Here is a 10,540-nt window from a genome sequence, read left to right as displayed (position 1 = left end):
ACCTATGTTAGTGTTATGTTATAGATATTTGTTTCAATTTCAACAAGTGGGGTTGAGGTGATTCAAATGGTTAATGCGATAATCCGGCTATTTTCGAGGTCACTCTTGTTGAACGTCATCATGGTTGAGATGAGCACCCGAGTGAGTTTGACAAGGAGACCCGAATTTAAACTTTCCTACATTTGAGAGGCACTATAATGGTCAAGTTAAATGGTATTTTAGATTAAAAAGACTTTTATGAACTTTGTACCTTTGTTAGTGTTACTTTGTACCTTTGTTTGTGTTACTTTGTACCTTTGTTAGTGTTATGTTATAGACATTTGGTCAAGTTCAACAAGTGGGGTTGAGGTGATTTAAATGGTTAATGTCACTTTATTTGATTCAAATTGTTAATGTGATAATCCAGTTGAATAGTTACAGGTTATTTCCAAGGTCTCTCTTATTGAACGCCAACAAGGCTGAAATGATTGAGATGAGCACCTAAGTGAGTTTGACAAAATTGAAATAAAATCAAATAAAAACACTACAAAAAAATCAATAAAATAGAAAAAAAATTGAAAAAAAATTAGCCTTATGACACTTCCTTCAGCTCGAAGGGAGGTAAATAAAGGATTCCTTTGCCCAAGACCCATGATCCAACTCCCAACATGGAAATGATAAGCTATAGAATCATTCCAAGAACCTCAATGGATGGGTTACAAACTCACATTACCAATCTCGACAACTGGACATGTCATCGACGTTAGAAGAACGACCGCATCAGATCAAGTCATGAGGATAGAAGATCCCGTTGAAGGATGATAGACCAACCGTAATCTTTAGCCCAACGAGCCAAGCTTTTGTAGAAGCAAGAACCCTTGTATTAAAGAAATTAACACCTTCTTATACAAAATTTGGATCAACCAAGAGATAAAGCTAGAATTAGATGATGAGATTCAAGATTGAGAACAAGATTTGGAACCTTTTCTAAATTGAGTCACTTCACAATCGAACTTGATCAAGACTTGATTGAATGACTGAGATGCAATCTACCACAAGAATTGCATGAAAATTAAAAATGACAAAGATATGCTCAGATTTCTATAAGGGGGATCGTCTCAACTTGAGAGATCAATTTCATTGATCACAAATATGCTTTTACATAATAATTTGTGAGTATTTATAGTCTCCCAACAAAAGAAGTTAGTGGTCGTGATTTAATCTCGATCCCTTTAAATCTCCACAGAAGACGAAGTCAATTTGAGCATTACAAACTTTCGTGATTTAATCTCGATCCCTTTAAATCTCCACAGAAGACGAAGTCAATTTGAGCATTACAAACTTTAGTGATTTAATCTCGATCCCTTTAAATCTCCACAGAAGACGAAGTCAATTTGAGCATTACAAACTTTATGAAATTAAAATAATAAATAAAGTTTAAGGTCGCGATTAAGAACCTACTAGTAGGTTACTTACTATGTTTTACTCACTCCATGTTTATCATTTTTTTTAAGTAACTAAGAGTTGGTCGTGGATGAGAGTGGACTTTGGAGTGTGGGCCATGGACTCAGGACTTTGGAGTGTGGGCCATGGACTAACCTCTATTTTTAATCTAGTTTTTTTTGTTCTTCTTTTGAGTCTGCTTCTTGTTTTGTGTTTGTAACCAGTATGTATATGTAACACCCCAAAAATGAAGGAAATTAGCTCCCATAAGAATAAGCCACTCATGAAAGACCGAAAGGATAGAAAGGAAAAAAATTAAAGGATTAAGCAAGAACAAGGGACTTAGTCAAGTAACTCGTGTACCCTAACAAGTGATTTCAAGGAGTTAAAAGACCTTTTGAAAAGGATTGGAAAGGAAAAAGTAAATGAAAAAGGCAAAAAAGTCATTTTATCAATTATCAAGAATCTTTCCGTATTTGTAATTCCTTATCTTGAAGGAGTCTCAAGATTCAAAATCATCGAAAAATGATCAAAAAGCGATGAGGAATTTGTAGAAAAATTATGGATTTTTCGAGAAAAATAATAATAAAATATTTGAAAAGTAGCAAATTACCAAAATACCTCTAGAAGAATGGATAATTACAGAAATGCCACTCTAATTAGAATCAGAGCATCTACCGTGACCATCTGAGTAAAATCCTTCGAACTCAAATTTCAACCGTCGGATCTCCTCCAAAATTTGATATGATCTATAGAACGAACACGCACAGATCATCACATCCAACGACTAGTATTCAAAGCCAAGGTCGGTAAGGATATGATCGGAGGTGATATCTCCGAAAAATTATCCAGAAAGTTCAATCTCTAAGTAACGAAGATTCTGGAGCTCTCAATGTCGGTTTAAGCTCCTCCTATAAAGTCTGAAGTAGGAGCAACAATACGGAATAAGAATCGAGAAAGGTCGATCCCCCAATCGAAGGCAATAAGCGTTTAGATTGTGGGTCTCCTACTCTCAGATTTCTTCCAAATTCGAGAGAAATCCTCCACCATTTCTCTTCAAACTTATAAATAACGAAGAATTTGGAGCTCTCAATGTCGGTTTAAGCTCCTCCTATGAAGTCTAAAGTAGGAGCAACAATACGGAATAAGAATCGAGAAAGGTCGATCCCCCAATCGAAGGCAATAAGCGTTTAGATTATGGGTCTCCTACTCTCAGATTTCTTCAAAATTCGAGAGCAATCCTCCACCATTTCTCTTCAAACTTATTCCTACCGTTTCTCAACAAGATTACCCACAAGTTCTATGAAGGATTAGAGTGCTGAAAGTGCCTAGAAACCATTCTTTCTCAACAAGATTACCCACAAGTTCTATGAAGGATTAGAGTGCTGAAAGTGCCTAGAAACCATTCCCCTAATTCAAGATTACCCACAAGTTCTATGAAGGATTAGAGTGCTGAAAGTGCCTAGAAACCATTCCCCTAATTCAATCAGCCATTGAAGAACTTCAAGAAAAACATGAAAATCCAATCCGAGGATACATGATGACTCGTCAAGCAAGAATTATTCCAATCAGTTTCTGCACCTCCAAGGAATGCTTCCATAGAAGACCACAAAGAAAAATAACATCGAGAGCATGTCAAATTGAAGGAAATAGGTTTCGAAATTAAATTGGGGATAAGAGTCGAATTTCTATCTACGATCTCTTTTCCTTCAAATTAAGGATTCCTCTAGCTTTAGAGGAACAAGTTGAGTAAACTTGATGAAGGAATCGAGAGATGAAACATCGTAGAACAAGCTACCCAAGAGATCAAAAATCTGGCGTTCCGAGTGAGTTGCATACCGAGAATGATTTTTGGAAATTAAGGTCTTACACTCAAAGACGTTCCTCCAAACCAATTCCTTTAGCCTGAAGAAAGGATATGGAAGAGGTTCAATGAAGAAATAGGGCCTTGAAACCCCTAGAATCGGCTACCCAATAAGAAATCCTTTGTTTTATCTCCAGCGATAAATTATATTTTGGATGAACTTTTGAAGCGAATATCTCAGGCTACGATCAACGAGAAGGTATCATCAAATCAATCCCTTGCCCTTCCTTGTAATACCCATCTTTAAGTTTCACGAAGAAATCGAGGAGAGAAACGCTGTAAATGTGGCTGTACAGGCCGAGTTTCAGATGGCGGCGACGCAAAAAATGCGTATCTTCTTCCTGTTCAGAGGAAGAAAACGATGATATGGCCAACTGAACTGTCCAAGTCAACTCAAAATTTGACATTTTCTCGGGTTTTCTCAATTTTAACCCCATTTCAGACCGATTCTCATAGAAAATCTTATGGTTTCAGAAACTAGACACAATAAGGAGTACGTGGAAGGAAATTTGAAGTAATTCAGATACTGGAAGCTCAAGAATGGACGTCCCAAACGTCGACGATGAGGCAAGTAGCCACCTTGGACTTTTTGTTAAGAAATACTTGTAGAAATCGCTTGGATTTTCAAATGAACCCTAAACCAAGTATGAATTAAGGATATATGAAAGAAAAACCCAAAGAACCGTGAGTTAAGACCTTGAACCAATTAAATAGCTCGAGATTTAAGTAACATTAAAATAACCCACTATATGAGCTCTGCTGCCTATCAAATTTTAATACTGAGCATATTATAGTATGTTGAGGTTAAATATGAAATTTGGTGGTCATTGGATAAGGATAAGTAGGTAAACAATGAAATGGTGTAAAATGACCATAATGCCCCTAAGGTAATTTACCTAATGCTATGAAATTCATCAGTAGATCTTATTTTATGAAGTGTTATATGAATCCTTATCCCAAGAGGTTTATATAAGGTAATGAAGTTTGGGAGTTATTGGAAAACTTTAGTTAGCGAAACCACGATATGGGAGAAAATGCTCATCACGATCCATATGACCTTTGCCATGAATTACGATGTTTATAAGTTTTGTAGTCAATGTTCCCAATGTTTGCTGCACACAAAAAAAGATTAGGGATGTTCAATTTTTAAGTCACTCTTGGAAAGTATGGTGGATAAATTGGGTACCAAATTATTGTTTTCAACTGCATGTCATCCTCAAATTCATGAGCAAAATGAAGTGGTTAATAAAATATTACGAGCATTGCTTAGGGCTATTATTTATAAGAATATTAAGTCATAAATTGGGTAACAAATTATTGTTTTCAACTACATGTCATCTTCAGATTAATGAGCAAACTGAGGTGGTTAATAGAACATTAGGAGCATTGCTTAGGGCTATTATCACTCATTGTTCTCTTTTTGAAGTTGCTTACGAATTTAATCCACTTACGCGTCTTGATTTGCTTTCTAACAATTATATCAAATTGAAGCATGCAATATAATAAAATTTGAAATAAGTTTTTTAAACCTTGAACCAAGAAGTAATTCAGAAGTATATTTGGAAAGAAAAATAGAAAAAAAAAAGATGCTATATTTAATTATAATTTACCAGTGTCTTTATAACATGTTAATTAAAGAGAGGAAACAACAAGAATAAACAAACAAAGGAAATTTGTGTATGTATGATTCTCTTCAAATCTTGGAAACTACGAGGATTCCTCTCCTTTCTTGACATAAAGACTTACTTTTTCGAGACTTGGACCATAAACAGTCATCTACTCTTACTCCTACTCCCACCTCTAAGAATCAACATAGCATAACCATTCCATGAAGGCCGAGGTAGTCTTATAAAAGAAGATGAGGGTACCACTTTCAAATCATTCCATGAGGACTTGAGAAAGTTTTGTAAAAGAAGACGAGGGTACCACTTTCTATTGCAGAATTTCTATGTGAATAGAGAATGAACCATATTCTTTGGAGATAAGATAGAGCCTCAAGCCTAACTTCAAAGGCATTACACAAATTGTTCTATGATATTTTTTCTAGGAACTCTTTGTAATGTTGTCCGCTGAAGGTTTCAGGAAAGGGACACAGATTCTCTATTTCACTGATCTCCCAATAGAAGTTTTACCTAGGTCATCTGTCGTCACAATTCTTTTAAGGAAGATGCGCCCAAATAACCAGTGAACAATAACATTTAAAGAAGTTTCAGAGAGCGAGAAGAGGATTGTGATAGAAGTTGCCCTAGGTAAAACTTCTTTAAATGTCTTAGCCAATCACGACCTCATAATGAGGTGTCTCATGGACAACAAATATCTTAGCAATTTGTGACGGTCATGATTGCTCAAGGCGTGTCGCCCAAATAATCGGTAAACAATAACATTGCCCAAATAACCGCCTTGGACAACAAATCGTTTACAAGAATTGTTGAGACATGCAACATGCAACATGCAACCACAAGCAACATGCCTTAGGCAATCATGATTGTGACATCTGCCCCCACACAATTTATTGGATGAGGCTGACTTTAGGTCTTTCAATGCGCTTCTAGCTGATCTCATAATGAGGAGTCTCTTCCAACCTACTAGGTGCTGTTGAAAATCACTTCTCGGTTTGTTGAGTCTTCATGTCTTCTCTATTCGTGTCTTTCCTACTTTCTTTGCTTGAAACTTTTTCTTATTTGTACGACGTCATACCACCTGCTTCTGCTTGATGTCTTCTTGGTCGAAATAATAACGTTTCAAATTACTAACGTGGACAACAAGGTTAGTTTGCATCCATAAGAGCAATTAGATTCTATATGATGTCTTCGTAATCTTATGGATAACTTTAACTAGTCCATAGTATTTTCACACCAGTCTTTGGTTCTTGGTTCTTTGAACTCGAAGTTTATCTGAACTTAACTTATATGAACTCTTTATTTTTCTTGAAATTATTGTGGTTGACGCTTCCGACTGACCCTTCTCTTCATCCGTCTAGATGATATTTCTTTGTGAACATGAGTTGCTTCAGTGGTTTGTTTCTGTCTCCCTTATTCAGTATCTGACCTTGTTTTTGTCTCTTTTGGTGGGGATAAATCCATTATCTGACCTTGTTTGCGTCGTGGTGTTCATGTAGTGGCAACAAGGTTTCTATTGAGGTTGGCTCACTCGAGCTCCCCTCTTCAATTACAGCAATAGCAGCAAACGTAGATTCATCATGGCTATGATTCTTTCTCAACTGTAGTATCGACATCATTTTCAACCCTCTTGGTTGATGGATGTTTTTCTGAATGATCGTCGGATTAGACTCCATTACTACTAGACATTTTGCTAGGGGCATGTAACTGACTTTGTGTTTCAGCAGGACGTTCATTCCTTACACGACGTGGAAGTCATCAATTTCAACTATCACTAAACAATTTGCCTAGTCCAAGGCTCCAGCTTGATTAGAGTTCTCATTGTGACTCTTAAAATAGGTAAAGCTTCCAATTTGACGGCGTTCATCTTTCCTGTATCTTGATGCCAAAGGATGTTAAAATATTTTGCATCGGTCTCCATCATGAGTTGTGGTTGGCTCTAGAGTTGACAATGGTGTTTCTTCCTACTTTGTGCTTTACCCAAACCTCGAGATACATAATATATATATATATATATATATATATTCATTTAACTATAACACATACGGTCCATGGAAGAATTGTAGCTCTTATGCTCATTAATATTATAATGGCTACTACCTAAATTATAACCTAAAGTTGATAATTGATGTCCAAGTAGCCAACCCTAAATTTTTAATCATTGTGGAGTGATTGAAATTACAATGAAAGTAGTTTAAACTCCTAGTACCTTCAATGAAGTTAGTCTCTTCTAATAAAACACGAATTTCTCTTTAATATCATTAATACAATTATGCTTCATCTTGAACCTAGTAACATGAAACTAAAACTGCGTTCAATTTAACTCCATTTACCTTGATATTTCATATTAGTTAAGCTTTTTGCAAAATCACAATTAGACAACAACAAAGATGAACTTGGGTCTGTTTATTATTTTAAAGAAAATTTCTTTCTCCATCTTATTCCTAATAACTCTGCAACTAAATTCATATTATGCTAAGAAACAAATTTTTTACTCGCAAGAAGTAAAATATGCGACTTTAACTAAAATTTCATCTAAACAAATTTTATTGCCATACAACATAGATGACAATTATAGCCTTCAAACAACAAATAGAGTAATTGTGGTGAATGGGATAGAAACTCTAGTGTTCATCCATAATATACAACCACGGCCTAAATTATGACATAAAAATGTGAAAACATAAGTTGTAGTTGAAAATTACATAAAACAATCCCCTAAATCCAAGAACTCGTGTCCAATTAGTAAATCCTAAAGATAGTAGCTAATATAGAGTAATTGAAGCTCCACATGAAGTAATTTAAAGTTCCAGCTACTTAACTAAAGTTTATCGGTCTTTAATGAAGCATGAGTTGCACTTAAGTTCTTGAAATGTTTATAGACTCCAACTCTTAGTACTATTAATGCAATTATATTTCATATGAGTTTGTCATAAATCAAACTATGGTACATTAAATATAATTTCATTTTCTTGTCATACGAAGCAAAATAGAAGAATTAAATCAAACAAACTGATGAACTGAGCCGAATAAATCCAACCCAACCCAAACTGATTAGTTTGATTCATTTGATGGGTTGTAGTTTATTTGATAACACTTGCATATTAGAACAATTCAATATTACATGCCTTACTTACAAGTAAAATACTAGACCATCAACTTTTTGTTTTATAGTCCAACAACCGCCCAAGAAAATAGATTTCAAACTTGAGAGAAAAAAATATATTGAGTAGGAGTTAAAAATGTTGCATTTTTTTTTATAAAGGGCATTTGATTTAGTGGTATGATTCTCGCTTAGGGTGCGAGGGGTCCCAAGTTCAATTCTTAGAATGGCCCCTACATTCATTAAAAGATTAGCTTTAGAGAAAGTAAGTGCTACAAGTTAGTATACACATCATTTAATGAAAATGCTCTTTTAATACTTGTATACTCCACGATATATGTCTCAAATGGAACTAACACTTCGCATAACTTACAATGTGTCTCAAACTATCAAATTTTTACACTTCTATTCTTTTTTCTTACTTACTTCTATTCTTTTTTCTTACTTACTTCTATCCTTTTTTCTTACTTCTATTCTTTTTTCTTACTTACTTCTATCCTTTTTTTCTTACTTACTTCTATCCTTTTTTCTTACTTACTTCTATTCTTTTTTCTTACTTCTATCCTTTTTTTCTTCTATTCTTTTTTCTTACTTCTATTCTTTTTTCTTACTTACTTCTATCCTTTTTTCTTACTTCTATTCTTTTTTCTTCTCTCTACAGTAATTATCTTTTTACACTACTTCTATTCTTTTTTCTTCTCTCTACAATAATTATCTTTTTACACTACTTCTATTCTTTTTTCTTCTCTCTACAGTAATTATCTTTTTACACTACTTCTATTCTTTTTTCTTCTCTCTACAGTAATTTTTCTTCTCTCTACTAATACTTGTGTACTCCACGATATATGTCTCAAATGGAACTATCAAATTTTTACACTATTTCTGTTCTTTTTTCTTCTCTCTACAGTAATTATCTTTCTACAGTAATTATCTTTTTTAGAACATAACTTTTATTTCACGATATATGTCTCAAATGGAACTATCAAATTTTTACACTATTCTTTTTTCTTCTCTCTATAGTAATTATCTTTCTACAGTAATTATCTTTTTTAGAACATAACTTTTATTCTTTTTACACTACTTCTATTCTTTTTTCTTCTCTTCTCTACATTAATTATCTTTCTACAGTAATTATCTTTTTACATACTTCTATTCTTTTTTCTTCTCTGTACAGTAATTTTTCTTCTCTCTACAGTAATTATCTTCCTACAGTAATTATCTTTTTACACTACTTCTATTCTTTTTTCTTCTCTCTACAGTAATTATCGTAAACCCTATGTAAATAATTTAACAGCGGTCTAGATCTAAAAGATATAATAATAATTGCTCATGGATTTCATTAACAAAGAAAATAAATGAACTAATGATCATACATAACATAAACAACTTAATATATGGTTCATTATAAGGGCATTTGGTCTAGTGGTATGATTCTTGCTTTGGGTGCAAGAGTTCTTGAGTTCAATTCTCGAAATGCCCCAACAAAAGAAAACAAAGAACTAATTATTTTGAAAGGAAACAAAAAAAATAAAATAGTTATCAACGGGCCTAACCCAAAGGAATGCACATAAATTTCATATATAGACTAGCAACTAAGAATTATAGATTGACTATAATGGCATTTGGTCTAAGTGGTATGATTATCATTTTGAGTGTGAGAGGTCTCAAGTTCGATTCTCAAAATGCCCCCAATAATATTAATTCAAAATGAATTAAGTAAGATAATATGATTTAAAACATTTGAACCAAGAACATGAGAATAAAGAATGAAACATATTCTTGGAAGAATAAAGATCGTCTCGAGTCCGACTTCAAAAAGAGCATTACACATCATAACCGATCAAGAAGTTTCCCTAAATCCATAAAAACAACTACCATCTATATTATGCAAAGAAAACTCATAAAAACAACTACCTAAATTATTAAAGTTCCCCTACATAACTAAAGTTCATGAAATGCTTAAAGACTCCAACTCTAAGTACTATTAATGCAATTATGTTTCATATGAGTTTATCATAAATGAAACTAAGGTGCATTCAATATAACTTTATTTTCTTGTCATCAAAATAGAAAAATTAAATCAAACAAACTGATGAACTGAACCGAATCAATCCAACCAAAATTGATTAGTTTGTTTCTTTTGTTGGGTTATTGGTTTATTTGATAACCCTTGTATATTATAACAATTCAACTTTTCGTTTTATAGCCCTCCAACTACTAAGAGAAAAATATATTTGAGTAGAAGCTAAAAATATTAGGTGTTCAAGAAAAGACATTTGGTTTAGTGGTATGATTCTCACTGGGGGTGCAAGAGGTTTGGAGTTCAATTTTTGAAATGCCCCTATGTCTAAATCTCTTCTTATCTAAGGACTTCATATTCGACATTTTATACTTACCACCATGCTCTTAATACTCATAGTCTTTCTTAACATCCCATCTCAAGGCTTCATACATACATTTCAAGTGGTATAACAAGGGCATTTGGTCTAGTGGGTATGAAAGACATTTACCAAGTAAATAAATACATTAAAA

General features: G+C 33.7%; 1 non-coding gene and 1 pseudogene across 1 annotated transcript; both read left to right on the top strand.

The window, feature by feature from the left end:
• The window catches only part of LOC111439838, a 26,301-nt pseudogene that overhangs the window by 8,518 nt on the left and 7,243 nt on the right, over positions 1-10,540 (top strand).
• TRNAP-UGG lies at positions 9,417-9,488 on the top strand. The gene has a single exon. It is a non-coding gene; the product is annotated as a tRNA-Pro (tRNA).

This window comes from Cucurbita moschata, unplaced genomic scaffold (genome assembly GCF_002738365.1).
Source record: "Cucurbita moschata cultivar Rifu unplaced genomic scaffold, Cmos_1.0 Cmo_Scf00111, whole genome shotgun sequence".
NCBI classification, from domain to species: Eukaryota; Viridiplantae; Streptophyta; class Magnoliopsida; order Cucurbitales; family Cucurbitaceae; genus Cucurbita; species Cucurbita moschata.
The sequence above is the reverse complement of the archived record's forward strand: the minus strand, read 5'-3'. Positions and strand labels throughout refer to the sequence as shown.